This window comes from Eriocheir sinensis, unplaced genomic scaffold (assembly GCF_024679095.1).
Source record: "Eriocheir sinensis breed Jianghai 21 unplaced genomic scaffold, ASM2467909v1 Scaffold438, whole genome shotgun sequence".
Classification (NCBI taxonomy): Eukaryota; Metazoa; Arthropoda; class Malacostraca; order Decapoda; family Varunidae; genus Eriocheir; species Eriocheir sinensis.
Window position 1 is genome coordinate 41,419 of NW_026111763.1, and position 16,920 is coordinate 58,338.

The following is a 16,920-nucleotide window of genomic DNA, read 5'->3' on the forward strand; positions in this document are numbered from 1 at the left end:
TATACGTGTGTGTGTGTGTGTGTGTGTGTGTGTGTGTGTGTGTGTGTGTGTGTGTGTGTGTGTGCGTTCGGGGTGGAAATAGGAGAAGGTGAAGGGGTGGAAAAAAGGGTCGATAAAGGAGCAATGGATAAAAGTAGGAAAGGTAATGGAGAGGAAAAAAACGCCTGAAATGGAGGAATACGGAACAGGAAGGAAGGAATAAAAGAAGGAGGAGTAGTGGAGTGAATAAAGAGTGAATAAGAGAGGAAGAATGTGTGTGCGTGTACATGCGTGTGTGTGTGTGTGGTGGTGGGGGGGGGGTGTAGGCGGGTAGCTGGGTGTGGTAGGTTAGCCCGTTAACACACCTGCCCACACCTGCCGCTGGGCTTGTGGTCGCCAGGCTCGTGTGTCCAGCAAGCGCGAGTCACACCGCTGCGGAGGACCGAAGAGATCAAGGGCTGCGAATGTCCGGTCAAACCATTAAGGGATGCAACGGGGGGGGGGAGGGGGGGGGGAGAGAGAGAGAGAGAGAGAGAGAGAGAGAGAGAGAGAGGATTTACACTATAAGTTTCCTGAGGTCAGAATGAGTGGTGGGTAACGGGCCCAGGGTGATGGAGGGCGACAGATACTTATCTTCATTACCTCCACAACATGACTCGCGGGAAGGGAAAAAATGACAGTGCTAAAGGGTAAATGAAGCCGCTTGACCTTAAAAGTGAATACCTACTCTAATAAAACCCGGTAAGGATGCAGCGCTCATAGTTCTAATTTGGTTCTCTCGTTCTTGTTTTTTTTCTGCTTTTGTTGGGAGCAGCGTCTGACAAGCTTTTGTTGTTGTTTTTGTTTTGCTTTGAGCTGCCTCCTTTACTGTAAGAAAAATCAGTTAAGTAGGTAAAAGAGAAAAAAAAGTTAAGGAAGTATTGGAGAAAAAAAAAAAGTTAAGGAAGTGTTGGAGGAAAAAAAAAACTAAAAACGTAACGCGATTCACCGCTTCGGAAATCGAGGTCGGAAAGTGTATATTAATTCCTTAAGCGACGCTGCTGCCCGCTGCGTCGGCACCAGCTTGGGGGGCGCAGCGGGGGATGGATCGTCCGCGGCGAGTGGCCCGCTGAGGCAGATTCAATTATGGGGTAATTGAAATTTCACCTGAGCGCCGATCGGGGACGTCAGGCCGACACATGTGAGCGGCTCCGTCTGCGTTGGTCTTTGCCCCCCGTGATTGAGCATGCCGCGGAATAAGGCTCCTCGGTGTGCTGGACGTGAGAGGGAGAAAAAGAAGTGAAAATAAAGTAGTCTGGACGTGGGTGGCGGAGTGGCCGGTCCATGTACGGTGAGCCGCCTCGCCACAAACCACTTGTTCGAGTAATCAGCGACGATGCACAACATTTGTTCACTTCGAGTCCGCTTCTTCGCCTCTTCCTGGAAATCTTGCATGCGGTGTGGCCGTGGTTGGGGTGGTGTAGTGACTCCTCCGCCTTGGAAATATCTCGCTTGGCTGTTTTATGCGCTACAAATAAGAAAAGTGCAGTGGACATGTTGCCTCCTTATGTGGGTTATCTGAGCACGCTTAAAAATACGCGGGAATTAGTTTATTGCCGTGGCTTGATCACTCCCTGCTCGACCTCTCCTCTGTCTCTGTCTTATTTAGTCTGACGGTCTTTCTCTTTTTCTCTCTCTCTCTCTCTCTCTCTCTCTCTCTCTCTCTCTCTCTCTCTCTCTCTCTTCACTTCACTTCTCTTTTTCTCTTCTCTCTTCTCTTCTCTTCTCTTCTCTTCTCTTCTCTTCTCTTCCTCTTCCTCTTCTCTCACACTTGACAGTCAGCGTTGATCACACAGTCAACGCGCCACCCGTCACCAAAACTCTCCCGGTCAGTGACTTCCTCCTTCCTTCACGGTGTCAATCAGTATGTGAGGCCGCTCCCGAAGGTGACTCTGTTTAAGTAAATGAATGCCTTAGGCCCTCCTCCTCCTCCTCCTCCCCCAAGGCTCCATACGGTTTGCGCCTCAAGTCCTTGTTAGTGCTTCTTTTCAAGTCATGTCCGTCACTTGCATTATTACAAAGGAGCTGTCGAGGGGATGTGTGCGCGGATACTTGTACACGCTGGACACACACACACACGCACACGCACACGCACACACACACACACACACACACACACAGGTGGCAGGGAGGGCCAATTAGCGGCGTGTGTGAGTGAACGTGTGGGAGGGGGTCGGGTGATTACAGGTGAGGGGTGGGCGTGGGCACCTGAGGGAGATGAATGTGTGGGCGTGAGGGAGGAGGCGCGGCGGAGTGGGAGGGGCGTGAAAGGGTAGGTAGGGTGGGCGGCACAGACGGGGCGGAAAAGGGAGGAGGTGGAAGCGTGGGGAAAGGGGTGGAGAGAGTAGAGAGGAAAGGATAGAAGGAACAATGACGAAGGATATAAGTTTGAGATGAAGGAGTAGGGAAAAGGGTGGAGAAGAGAGGAAAAGGGAAAAGGGAGGAAGAAATAAAAGGAGAATAAATGGGAGCGGTAAAAAAACTGAGATGGAGGAATCAGAAAAAAGGTGGAGAAGAGAGGCAGGGATAGGAGAGGTAGTGGAGAGGGATTAAAAGGTGAAGTGGAGGAGTGAGGGAAAGGGTGGAGACAAGAATAATAATGATGAAGGGAGGTATGGTGAAGAGGAAGGAAAGATGGAGGAGTGAGGAAAAGGTTCAAGAAAGGAGGAAGAGATAAAAAGAGGAGGAAGGGAGAGGAGAGAGGGATAAAAGCCTCCTCAGTATACACCGCGCGGCTCCTCCCTCATTACTTTGATTCCGATGGGATGTGATAATGCTTATCTTAATGAACCTTCCTTATCACGCGACCTACATCACACCTGCAGCATTACCTGGACGCCGCCCGCCAAATTAGCCGACACGCCCACCTTTTTACATCACCTGGGCGCGGGATGCTGCGGAGGGTGGCACTGCCCTTCGCCTGCGCCTGTTGAAGGGAGGAGTTTTACCTTCGTGGGCGTGGAAGTGGTACAAAAAGGTGTCTGCAGCAGGAAAAAAATCGATATAATAACTGTCATTTCGTCTTCGGATTGTCTAGTATGAAATGTGACTGCAGTGGTTGTATATTTGGTGAGGGAGGTTGTGTGTCCCCTGTTGTTGGTAATTCCATGTTGACTTTTGCTTTAGAAGATAACTATATGGCTGCGTTTGGCTTTTCTGTTGATAAATTGAAACTCTCATGTAATCTTCCCAATACCAGCTGCCTTTATTTTGTCCCCGTGCTTCTATTAGTGCTACCTTCTGTAAACAAACACACACACAGACGCACAGAACCAACAAGCAAGAAGGCCCCGCACGCAACACGTCTTCCGCGAACCACAAAGAAAGGATTTGCTGTACACGCATATTCACACACGTAAAAAAAAATGAGTAGGGAGAGGGAGGGAGAGATGAGAGGGAGGGAAGGACGAGAGGGAGGGACGAGAGGGTGGGACGAGAGGGAGGGCCTGACGGTAGTGATTCATAAAGCTTCGCCCGAACTGATCACCGGCTTGAGGGCACTAACCCGAGGACCACGGCGCCTCATCTCCATAAACCACCACAATATATGCCTTGGGTTCCCACGCCCTGGCTCTAGGATGCGTCTGAAGGATTCTGAGAACGCCCACTCCTTCCCTCCCTGTTTTGCTCCTCCCCTCCTCCCCTTTCTGCTCCTCCCCTTCCCCCCCTCTCTTCCCTTACTGCTGTGTCCTTTCCCTTTCTTCCCCTGCTAACACCTGTCTCCTGCTGTCCAAGGGGTTAAAATTGAAAGACTAGGACATCAATCTCTCTTTTCGTCCTCGTCTTCGTCCTCCTCGTCCTCTCCTTGTCCTCGTCCTGCTGGTTCTCTGTCCTCCTCCTCGTCCTTGTCCTCGTCCTGCTCTTTCTCTCTCCTCCTCCTCCTCCTCCTCCTCCTCCTCCTCCTCTGCCTGAGTCACCGCCTGTTGTCATGCAGTTCACAATAACCACAACCTAACATGCACCTGTCTGTCTCTCCATGTCATTCCTCCTTCTTCCCCTTCCTCCCCGTTCTCATCATCTCTTTTATTGGCTCTTCCACTTCCTCTTCCTTCTTCCCTTCCTTCCTTCCTCCCTTCTTTCCTCTCTTCCTTCCTTTCTTCCTTCCTTTTTTCCTTTTTTCTTTCCTTCCTTTCTTCCTTCCTTCCTTACTTTTTATTCCCACACAGAAATATGAGAGCCTTGACTCGTATCATTGTTGCCCTTCCTGTCTTTATTTTTTTGCAATCGAGATCTTAGTTTTGATTGCACTGTTTTTTTATTTTATTTTTTTCTCAAGACTCGCTGACACTTGATTCCTCCTCTTATTTTGTTTTTATTATACAGCAGGTTTGTGGTATATGTATACGTGTGTTTCGAGGCTAATGAAATATCTGTGGTTGTGTGTGTGTGTGTGTGTGTGTGTGTGTGTGTGTGTGTGTGTGTGTGTGTCTGTTTATGTGTGTGTACCATTTATACATGCTTATGATTACCTGTGCTTACCTTTTGTATGTCTACCTGTGTATGCCCCTACTTACCTGTCTATGTATGTTTTATTGAGTCTCTTTGCTCACCTGCGTGTACATCAAGGAGGCTATATAAATACAATATTCTGAGTATGACACTTTTGAAAACATCCCCCCCCCCCCCCCCTCCTTCTTCCCCGCATATCAAACAGTGACAAACACCAGTGAACATGGGTGCATCAAGATTTCACGTTCAGCCAGCGGGATTATGTTTCTAGTTCTCGCTAACTATACACAGCTCTTCATAATGCCTCCTGCCCTTCATACCACTCCGTTAGCCAGCCAGGCACTCCCCGCAGGCAGAAAGAAAGGTAAGAGGTCCACCTCCACCCTCTGCCTCTCACCTCCACCCCTCTCCCTCTCACCGTCACCTGCCTCCCTCTCACCTCCACCTACTCTCACCTACTTCGACACGAACATAAACACCTTCAATATCTGTTCAAAACGCACCCTGTCTCCGTCGGGGTGACCTACGCACTAAATTCCAGGACTAAATGGTTTTTCACTTCAACATCCCCTCCTACTGTCTTTCCATGTCCCTTTACCGCCAAATTCCCCCCTCCCCTTCCATTTCGTATGCGAGTGTGGTGTGTTATTTAAGGCAGCAGGCTTTATAGTAGGCTGTGTGCAGTTGGTGTGAAGTTTATCTGCACTAAAAACAGTATCCTACCGACTTCGCGGCTGAACATGGGATCCAAGGGACATGTTTTAATGCATTTGAGGTATTTGCAATGCTTAATTAAACATAACTACTTTCCTTATTTACCTTATAAGCAAACAATTATATTCAGTGGTAAGTTTGATAGGGTATAGTGGAAAGAGTCCGTAGCTACCATAGAAAAAACAAGTCTCCTTGGTGTATATTTGCTCTTGTGTGTGTGTGTGTGTGTGTGTGTGTGTGTGTGTGTGTGTGTGTGTGTGTGCACTTGATGTGGTTTGCCGTGTCTTGCCATGCCGTATATAATCTTTTTGGTGTACGTACATCAATCTGTGTGTAAATGCTTGATGTGGTTCGCCGTTCCGTGCCGTGTCGTGCCGTGACGTGTCGGGAATTGCTTCGTAGAGATAATTATCCGCAGCTCGAGGTGATAAGTTTCTTGACGCGCGGCGGCTTGACCCAGATTCGTGTTCATTCATCACGGTTTACGCTGATTTGCTCCGCCTCGTTCGTTCCTTTCGCTCGCTCTTAGCGCAGTGTTAGGCGAAGGTGCTTTTTTATTCTCTCCTACTTAATCTGATTTTTGTTGCCGATTTCTAGGTGATTTTTTTCCTGTTTGCGTGGGAAGAGGGAGACAGATATGTTTTTTTCTATTTTACTTAATCTGATTTCTGTTACCGATTTCTAGTTTTTTTTCTGTATGCGTGGGAAGAAAGAAAAGAGGGAGAAAGATAGAGATAGAGAGACAGATAAAAGGGGGAAGGTAGATAGTCGGTGTCAGTCACAAGTAATTCGAGAAGAGGTGAACGAGTTTCCTCTTCACACAAAAAAGAGACAAACTGGTTAGTATTCTCAGATTAGATGAAATTGTATTTTTTTCCGATTCCGGTTAGTTAAGTCTGTTGGTGTGTAGTTGTTATTGTTGATGGTGTTGATGGTTATAATAATAGTGGTGATGATGGTGGTAGTCCTAGTGATAATAAATAATGATGTCGATAATAGTGAAGGTAGTGGGTATTTCTGCCGTACAAACTAAACATCCTTTGCATAAACGAGGAGTGTTGAAAAATAAAATACTAAAGCCTTTGCAGCCACTCAAATGAAACTATCGATCAGCACACACATACTTCTCCGCACCTCCGTTTCACTAGTTTTCGCTCCTCCTCTCTGAAGTGTGGATAAAGCGTGCAGCCTGATGTGCCAAGAAGTGCTTCCCCGGGAATGTACAATGTAAAGAGGCGACCGTTTCTTTCTCCTTAGCTTCCTCGAGTTCAGTGGTCGGGAAAATGTCGTGCGGATGTGTTTGCTCTTCAGAGTGTTATGTGAAGGTGTTTGGCGAGGGTAACGGTGGTGAGGAAGTCTGGTTGTAGGCTGGACCAGGTAGTGAGACGTTGTAGGTGAGCGGGGCGGGGCAGTGAGTATTTGTGACTGGGCGGGGTAGGCAGTTCGTGGTTGTAGGTGAGCGGGGCGGGGCAGTGAGTATTTGTGATTGGGCAGGGAAGGCAGTTCGTGGTTGTAGGTGGGCGGGGCGAGGCAGTGAGTATTTGTGATTGGGCAGGGAAGGCAGTTCGTGGTTGTAGGTGGGCGGGGCGGGGCAGTGAGTATTTGTGATTGGGCAGGGAAGGCAGTTCGTGGTTGTAGGTGGGCGGGGCGGGGCAGTGAGTATAGTTGTGAATGGGCGGGGAAGGCAGTTCGTGGTTGTAGGTGGGCGGGGCAGGGAAGGGAAGTGAGTATTTGTGACTGGGCGGGGAAGGCAATTCGTGGTTGTAGGTGGGCGGGGGAGAAAGTGGGTGGCTGCAGATGTGTTGGACAGAGTGCTTGTAGGTAGGAGGGGCAGTAAGTAGGTGGTTGTAAGTGGGCGGAGCGGAGCAGTGAAAGGTTGTAGGCAGGCTGGCCAATGAGTTGATGGGCGGGGCAGTGACTGGAGAAGGAAAAAGACCAACTAGAGAAATAGCAAACACTGGGAAAGCCTCCTGAAGTGGCTGGCGAGGTGTCAGGGCGAGGTGGCGAAGAAAGAATACTAAATACTTGAATTTCTCCTTGTCCTTTTCTGGTTTCTGACTCATGCCAAACGCAGCCAGCCAGACAGCCAGCCAGCCAGCCAGCCAGCCAGCCAGCCAATCAGCCAGCCAGACGGTCTCATTCCATTCCCGCGGCGAGGCGACAAACGCTAAATAAATATGCATCAGCACCTGCAGCGGCCACACACCTGCGATAAGGGAATGGTCAGGTGTCTCCCACTGAATAATTAATGATGGATTGCACCTCACACAAACTCGCCTCACATATTTGAAGTTCTCTGTTTTCTTTTTTCATTCACATCCACACACTGCATTTTTGGCCACCACGTCGTTTCTTCAACTACAGCTTCAACAACAACGTCATTGCACGTACATCGTTGGGAGTGCAAGCAGCCAAGCGGTCGTGCAGTTTATACGTGCGTCATATTATTTTTCTTCTTGATTTTCGATGGCGCGTAACACTTGGCAGGCGGCGGAGTGTTGGCCCTTCTTTGTGAGAAATCTCTACAAACACACGAAGCTGCAGGGTGAAGAGGAGGAGCAGGAGGAGGAGAAGGAAGCATGGAAAGACAGGCAACAGAAGGCCTGTTGGTATTAATCGAGGTTGCCCGCTCAAGTGACTTAATATGCTCGACAGGCACTTCAGTGCTTGCGGAGCAGGTGAAAGCACTTAAATGGTTACGTTCAGTTTACTCGTGGCGCAACGAAGTGACAGTCGATTCGATTTTTAATGAAGATATTCCCACTTACTGCTTCCGCAGGAAGGTTGTTCCATTGGCGGATGATAATTTGGGAAGAATCTGCTACCGATGTCTTTACTATTTGGCCTCGCTTGAATAGGTAAACCGTTATTTGTATTTCTTGAATTAGATCTCCAAGAACTTGTAGTAACGGGCGTTACTGGACTCCTTCAGGTACTTGAAGACCTAAATCAAATTCGTAAGCGTCTCTTTTCCAGCGTAAAGAGGTTGAGTCGCTTGTGTCGTTCTTAATAGTGCTGAACCCTTGATTAAGACTGGAATAATTTTCTTTGCGCGTCGCCGAGCTCTCCAGTAATTGAATGTCCTTGCTGTAAATAGGGAACTAGATTTTGCTTTACACACACACGCTACCCGCACCACAACCCACAGCACCCCATCCCCATTCGCTCCCCACACACTCATGCTCTCCCTGCAACACACCCCACCACCACAAACCCCAACAACAACGACAAGCACAGCTACACAACAGACGCACCTCTCAGGACACACTACACGCCCCGCCGACACGTCCAGGGCCTAGACGCTGCTGCTGCTCCTGCATACACACAGCGCCTTGGGAGGGTTACAGGGAGTGCGTTAGGGAGGAGTAGAGATAGGCCGCGGCGCCCCGACTTCTCCTTCCCCACCCCACGCCCCACAGCGCCCCCTGGCATGCAAACGACCCCCCTCTCCTCCCCACCGTCCCCCCCTCTCCCCCGCTGCACCTGTGGCCTCAGGAAAGGGAGAGGTGTAAGAATGACGATGGCGCAGCGGTTATTAAGAGTCGAGATAGGAAGAACAGCTCATTTTAGTCTGTTGAGATGTCTCCTTCCACCTGGTCTACAGAGAGAGAGAGAGAGAGAATCAGGATCAGAATCAGAATGCTTTATTCCATTAAAGTACAATGTACAATGGCTTTTCTCTTAATTACTAAATACTTTACATGTAGTACAGATATCATATATAAGACTTTCTTTAACTAATCTTTTATCTTAATTACTAAATATTTACATGGGATATCATATATAGGAACTTGCTAGATATAATACATATGTACGAGATAAGTGTATATTATGTCCTTCACGCGTTCTTTAGCAAAAGCCTCCTTGAAGAGCGTGAATAGTTAGGGCTTTCTTGAAGCTCGTGAGTGACGGGAGTTCTTTTATATTAGGGGGGAGCTTGTTCCATGCTCTTGGTCCACTTACTAATAGTGACCGCGCACCATTGTCTGTTCTCACTCTTGGGATAAATAGGTCTCCGTTTTGTCTCGTTACAAGTTCGTTAATTTGTGTTACATATGGTAAGTTTAGTAGCCACTCAGGATAATATTTATGGGTCACTTTATACACCATTATGCACTGATCGAATTTCACTTTTTCTTTCATCTTTATCCACTTTAGTTCTTGTAACACAGGAGTAGCACGGTCGCGTCTTTTGTAGCCCCAGCAGCAACTTTGGCAGCGAAGTTTTGCAGTTTTTGCACTCGCTGCATGAGGGTCTCATTGGTGTTGCCCCATATTTTTAGTCCGTAATTGATTAGACTTAACACTAGTGTCTTGATAACAATCACTCTGGTGTCCTTATCAAATATGTCCTTAATTCTGTTTATGAACATTATAACCCCTATTACTTTTTTGTTGAGTTGATGTATGTGTGTGTCGAACGTCATGTACTTGTCAAAGTAAACACCCAATATTTTAACAGAGAGAGAGAGAGAGAGAGATATGCTGCGTTGCTAGCCCAGATTGGAGGTGAGAGGTTCAAGCAGGGAGATGTATACGCTTGGAGTCTGTTTAGTGTTAAGGGACCTCACAGAGTCACCTGATCAACACCGCTTCTGCCTCCTCTCCACCTTCCTTCCACATCCATCCATCCATCCATTCACAGTCTTTCCTTACCCATCCACCTTTACCGTCATACCTCACCCACCCTCCTCTTCCCTTTTCTCCACACCTGTCCATCTAAGCATCTACACCTTTTCCCTACCCATCCATCTCTCCCGTCATACCTCAACCATCCTCCTACCTCTCCACCACAAACCCACCAACTCACTCCTCTCTTCCTCCTCTTCCTCCACCGCCAGAGAGAGGGTGTGGCGGCTGGACGGGAAGAGGGTGTGGCGCCTGCATGGAGAGAAAGTGTGTGTGTGTGTGTGTGTGTGTGTGTGTGTGTGTGTGTGTACCAGGTGCCCGCCGAGCCTAGTGCCGCGGCCAAACACCGTGCATGACGTGGCCTTCCTGTGTTGACCGAGCGTGCAGTGTTGCGAGTGCTTGCCCTGGTTGTCATTACCGTTATTACCCCTGCTACTACTACTACTACTACTACTACTATGACTGCTGCTACTACTACTACTACTACTACTACTACTACTACTACTACTACTACTTTTTTTTATAACAAAGGAGGCAGCTCAAGGGCACACAAAAAAAGAAAACAATAATAAAAAAAAGCCCGCTACTCGCTGCTCCTAAAAAAGAAACAAAAGAGGTGGCCGAAAGCAAGATCAAATACGGGAGGAGAGATGTCCTGATACCCTCCTCTTGAAAGAGTTCAAGTCGTAGGCAGGAGCTGATTTACAGATGCTATTAGTTACTTCTACTGTTACTTTTGCTAGTGTTACTATTTCTATTCCTGCTACTCTTTCTCCTTTTGCTGTTACCACGACTACTACTACTACTACGACTATTACTACTGCTACTTTTACTACTACTACTACTACTACTACTACTACTACTACTACTGTGGTTGTTCTATCCTTACTGCTACTTTTACTACATCTTAGGTTTCCACGACTGTCACTACTGTACTTCAAAAAAATAAATCCTTCCAGCACTGCAAAAAATAACGACCACCACCACCAATAGTAATAATAATAATAATAATAATAATAATAATAATAATAATAAAAGTTAATATTAATCTCGCATGGATGTCAGCCGAATTTCGTGCTCGTCGGCCGTAAGAATGCTCACACAATGGCGCCGAGAATAAAGTTGTCAGGAATATAAATGTTTATAACCCCAGCCGCAGGTCGAGGTGGGGGGGTTGAGAGGGGAGAGGTGAGGTGAGTTTGGGTAAGGGATGAGTGGCGTGAGGGGATGAAGGAGTGAGCACAACGGAGTGAGGAATGCATGCAGAGAAGTAATGGGGGAGGAGAGAAGGGAGAGGTGAGGGAGGGGTGAGTAGCGTGAGGGGCTGATGGAGTGAGTGGGCGGAACAGAGTGAGTGAGAAATGCATGTAGAGTGGTGTATGAGTGTGTTTGTTGAGAAATGTGGAAGAAAGGAAGGGAAAGCAAAGACTGAGGATAGCCAGACGGGTGAGTGAATGAGTGTGGCGTGAGGAATGAGGAGTTGAATGAATGAGGGGAAAGAAGAATGCATGCAGAAAGTTGTATAAATGTGCTAGCTCTGAAATGCGGAAGAAAGGGGAAGAAAATAATGAGCAGAGCAAGAAAGGTGAATGACTGGCGTAAGGAATGATGAATGCATACAGGAAGGGATAAGTGAATTTGCTCTAAAATGTGAAGAGAGGGAAATATAAGAAATTGAGAAAAGCAAGAAGGGTGAATTACTGGCGTTAGGAATAAAAGAATGAGGAATGCGTGCAGGAGGGGACGAGTGTGTGCTACCAGAGAAATGCGGGAGAGGGAAAAGGTGAGGTGAAAATAAATAGAAAAATAATGAGAGTTGTTTTTAAAAATGCTTCTGATGGTGAAACTGTGAGAGGGAAGTGGCAAATGCGAGGGAGTGGTGTGGGGGATGCAAATAAGGGATTAAGTGTGGAGAGAAGAGCAGTGAAGTGTAGCAAAGCAAAGCAGTGAGAGAGATAGACTGGGAACGCGAGAACGAAGGAAAAAAAAAGTAGGGAATGCAAGAGAAAGCGAGTAAAGTCTTACGTTAAAAGAAGTGCAAGAGGTGGTGAGCTATTTGAGGAATGAAGGGAATGAGAGTAAACAGTGCGAGGAATATAAAATTGTAGTCATGAGTGTGGAGCGAAGTAAGAGTTGTCAAGGCTTGAGTTTGTAGATAAAGGAGTCCAAATCATAAGTGTGGACATAGTGGAAGTAAAGTTATGAGTTGAGATAAAGGAAGTCACGTTATGAATGAAGATAAACGAAGTAAAGTCATTAAATGTGAAGATAGAGAAAGTCAAGTCAGGGAGCAAACCAGGAAATAGTGAGTTACGTAAGGGATGAGGAACACCTTGGGAAATGCATAAAGGTATAGAGAATAGGATACGGAGACAGCAGGAGGAGAAGTTTGAAGGAAGTGGGGAATGTAGCGAGACAAGTGTGAATATGTGACAGGGATGAGGAATGCAGGAGGAAGGGAAGGGAAGGGAGGAATGAGGAGTGACTGGATAAAGGAAAGGGAAATGAGTCGAACGGTGATAATATGGAGAATGTAGGAATGAGAGAGAGAGAGAGAGAGAGACGCAAACAGGAATACAAATGAAGATGAAAATTCAGGAAAAAAAGAAAAAGAAGGAAAGAAAGAAAGAGGTGTGAAGGAAAGTCTGTACAGAGAGAGAGAGAGAGAGTTAAGCCTCATGCAACAACAACCAACAGGGCCATGTCAGTCAGCGCTTACTGAGACAAAAACAAACAAACAAATAACAAGAGCACCAGCGAGAAAAACGACAGCCTCCCTTGACACACGACAGCCACGGACGACAACGACGACGACAAACAACAGGAACGACATATTGCAGTTAGAGAAGTGTAGAATCATTATAAATCAGCTTCACTATAGCACCATCATCATCATCACCACCACCACCACCAATCACCACCGTGTTCACCATCACCTACTGCAATGGCTCAACTCACCCTCACCCCCATCATCATCATCATCATCATCATCATCATTATTAGCACCACCAGAACCGTTGAGAAAATATCACCACCACCACCTCCACATTCACCACCACCACCACTACCATCACCGCCACCACCAACAACAACATCAACCAAGAAACGGATTTATATATACCCCAAATGAAGATTAGCAACATCACACGAAAGGGACGAAAACAAAACAAAAAAAACAGGAGCACCACCACCTCACCTCACCTCCAACCCCCCCCCCCCCCTCTCACCCAGCACATATCTTGCCCATCAGTCTCTGCAACGTCTGGCTTCTGCTTGCAACATGTGCCTTCAAGATGCCCCCCTGGATACCCTGTGACACCCCTCCCTTACTCCCCCTCTCCCCCCTCCCCCCATGCACCCCTGCCACTAATTAACAACCATTTCGTCTTTTAACACAAGGATCAGATTACCAACACAAGCGCCCCCAAAACACGTGCTGGGCCGTGTTTATAAGATGTAGAAAGCACGGAGGGAAGGGAGAGAAGGAAGGAGAGATGGAGGGAAGATTGATGGTGGAGGAAAGAGAAAGAGAGGAAGAGAAGAGAGGAAGCTGGGTGCACGTTTGAGGAAGGAGGAGGAGGAGGAGGAGGAGGAGGAGGAGAAGGAGGAGAAGCAATGGTAACTGTTTTGAAGAAAGAAAGGAGTTGGAGGAGGTCTGAAGGAGTGACCGAGAGAGAGAGAGAGAGAGAGAGAGCTAGGTAGGAGAGGAATGAAGGAAGGAGGAAGAGAGAGAGAGAGCGAGAGGGAGAGAGAAAAAAATTGTGGGATGCTGAATTTGGAGGGAGGTGATGTTAGATGTCAGGGAGGAGGAGAATTATCGTGGAGGATGGAGGGAGGGAGGGACAGTGATTGCTCAGGGAGGAAGGGTGTGAAAGGAGGAGGAGGAGGAGGAGGAGGAGGAAGAGGAGGAGATGGACAGAATACAGACACACACCAACATTCACAGAGAGAGAGAGAGAGAGAGAGAGAGAGAGTAAGACATTGGCGTGTGTTTACAAGTCCCCGTGCCTGGCCAGCTGAGGGGGAGGGGGAGGGGAGGAAGGGGGAGGAGATGTATGAAGAGGTCGGGGAAGAGAGGGAGGAGTGAGGGGGGTGGAAGGGGAGGGGGTGCATGGGGGGGGGGGTTGCTCACATGTGCCTTTCATTTAATGTCTGTCAGTCCTGTGAGTCAGAGGTGCCGCCGAGTCTTCTGGCGGGGGTGGGGGGCAGAGGGGAGGAAAGGCTGAGGAGTGAAGGAGAAAATAGAGGAGGGGTCATGGTGATGGTGGTGCTGTGGGGAAGGGGTAGAGGAAAGGGGAAGATGTGGGTGTTGAGCTCCTGTAGGGGGTGGAGGAAGAGGGAAGTAGAATTTGTGGAGGGGACTAGAAAATAGAGGAAGAGGTGGGGATGGTGATGGAGGAGAGAAGGGAGGGAGAAGATGGGGGGTGGAACTTCTGCTGGGGTGGAGGAAGGGGGAAGAGGTTGTGGAGGGGACGAGGGTGTAAGAAGGAAGGGCTGTATGTGGTGGTAGTGGGGTGGTGGAGTAGTCGGAGGTAAAATGGAGAAGGAAAGGGGAAGATGTGGGTGTGGAGCTCTTGTAGAAGGTGGAGGAAAGGAGGAGAGGAGAACATAAGAACATAAGAACATATGGAGACTGCAAGAGGCCAAGTGGCCTACACAGGGCAGCTCCAGATCCCCCCCACTACCACCTGTCACCCTCGTCCATGTAGCTATCAAGTCTACTCTTAAAACAAGCTAACGTCGCTGCACGCACCATGTGATTGCTTAGTCTATTCCATTCCCCCACCACCCTGTTACTAAACTAATGCCTGTCTATTTCCTTCCTTAATCTATACTTTTCTAATTTAAATCCATTACTACGTGTTCTATCCTGCTGGCTAAAATAAGAGTGTGTCAGGAGTGGGATTCGAACCCACGCCCGGAAGACCGGACTGCGACCTGAACGCAGCGCCTTGGACCGCTCGGCCATCCTGACGGATGGGTAAGTGAGGGGATGGGAAATAGAAGGGGAAGGCCTGGTAGTAGTTGTTGTAGTGGTGGTGGTGAGGTGGAAGGAAGGGGAAGATGTTTGTGTGGAGTTGTATGGGCAAAGCAAAGCGCCTTCTACAGAAGACATCATGATACTGGGAGTGAGTTTCGTTTCCTCGTTTCCTGTTTTTGATGCTGTTTAATTACGTTGCTCACTAAGGCATTTTTTTATTTGTTTGTGTTTTTAGCTTTGATTGTTTTGTCTTTAGCGAGTCTCTGGTTTTGTATAAGCAATTTTTTTTATATATTTTTGTAAATCTTTTGTTTTCAAGGATTTTTTTATTTATTTTTTCTCTTCATTCTTTTATTATTTGTTTTGGTGCCTAGACATGCGCGTCAGTACACACACAACCACACACACACACACACACACACACACACACACACACACACACACGCACACGCACACGCACACATACACATACACACTTCCAAACAACACGCCCCCTCCACCTCCTCCCTCCTCTTCTCCTCCTTCACCTCCTCCCTCGTCTTCTTCCCCTCCTCCTTCTATCTTGTCATCTTTTCAAACACACGCCTGCCACGCCACCCTTCCAGACACACCCTTGACAACCACTCCCCCACACGCCTCCCCAACCCCAACCACACCCCTGCCTTTCCCCTCCCATAACACCACCACCACGATCAGCACCACTACCACTAACACCACCACCACTAACAACACCCATCACTTTTCCTCACCCATTTACCTCTGTTCCCTTCACTTCTTGTTCCCATACCGGAGTTCCACATCGTTTGCTGCCTACAATGTTAAATCACTGACCCTTTTTTCCCTTCTTTTCTTTTGTTCTTTCTTGCATTTTGTTTTCCTTCCGCTCCATTCGCCCATCTCCCTTTCTGTGTACTCATTTTTCCTTCACCATTTTCTTCCCTTTCCGGAGTTCCACATCATTCGCTCCCTTCATTGTTAAGTTTGTGCGTCCTTTTTCCTTCTGTTTTCATTGTTTGTACTTTCTCTCCCTTTACCTCGAATGACCAACCTCCCTTCTTGTCGCTGCTATTTTGTTTGCCTTTCTCCACTAACCCACCTCTCTCCTCTTCGCTGTTATTGTTTTGTCTCTGTAAACCCCAACACACACCTCAGCCCTTCTCTTCTCATTTTCCTTCTTTTTTTTCCTTCTCTCTGTTTTTCTTACTTTCTACTAACCCATCTCCCTTTTTACTGGTTATGTTTTGTCCTTGCTAACCTCACCCTCCCCCCCCCCCACCCACACACACACACACTTCAGCCCTTCTCATACTGTACCTCTCTTCCCTTTCGACCTCCCTTCACACTTGTCCTTACTACATTCACACCTGTCTACATACAATACATTTCAAAATTTCTCCTTCCCTGCCTGAAATACTTCCATGCCCAACTCCCTCCACATTTTGCTAAATCATTCTTGTGTTTAATTGCTTTACTTTCACCTTTCCTCGTCCACTTGTCTCTCCTCTCCCTTGTCTTTATTGCACAATAGTACGTTATAATTTCTTTTTTTACATTCTCTTCGTGCTGTTATCTAGTTTTCTCCATATTCACCATTCGTCCGTGCCCTGCTACACCACTCTTCATTTTTTTTCACATTCTGACCTATTCTCCACTTTGTCATTCGCTTTTTTCTCTTAATCTTTCCCTTCGTTCTACTCTATCTCGTTCTTCTTCGTCGCCTTCGTTATCGTCCTCGTCTTTGCCATCATCTTCGTATTTGTCACCTTCCCTTATCCCGCTTTTTTCTCTTGATCTTTCTCATTTATTTTCCTTCGCTCCACTTTCCACCGTCCGTTATGTCTAATTTTCTTCGTACTCCACATTTAAACCTGTCATTCCACCTCACACTTTCCACCTTTCTCATTCCTTTATCTTCCTTTCCTTTCCATAATTCTCATTCACACTCTTATCTCATTCCAGTTATTCATTTTTTCATCCCTCCCATTTTCTCCACATTCTCCTTTCACCCCTTCTCCATCCCATCCTTCACTTACCTCCACTTTCTCCACATGTCTACTTCCACCTCTCCGCCCTCTTCTCCGCCCTGGTGAGAGTCTTGGTTAGCGGTGCCTCTTTCTCCTCCTCCTCCT

General features: G+C 47.5%; 1 non-coding gene across 1 annotated transcript; it reads right to left on the reverse strand.

The window, feature by feature from the left end:
* Positions 1–14,701: 14,701 nt before the first annotated feature.
* Positions 14,702–14,785, reverse strand: Trnal-cag (transfer RNA leucine (anticodon CAG)). The gene has a single exon. It is a non-coding gene; the product is annotated as a tRNA-Leu (tRNA).
* Positions 14,786–16,920: the final 2,135 nt, after the last annotated feature.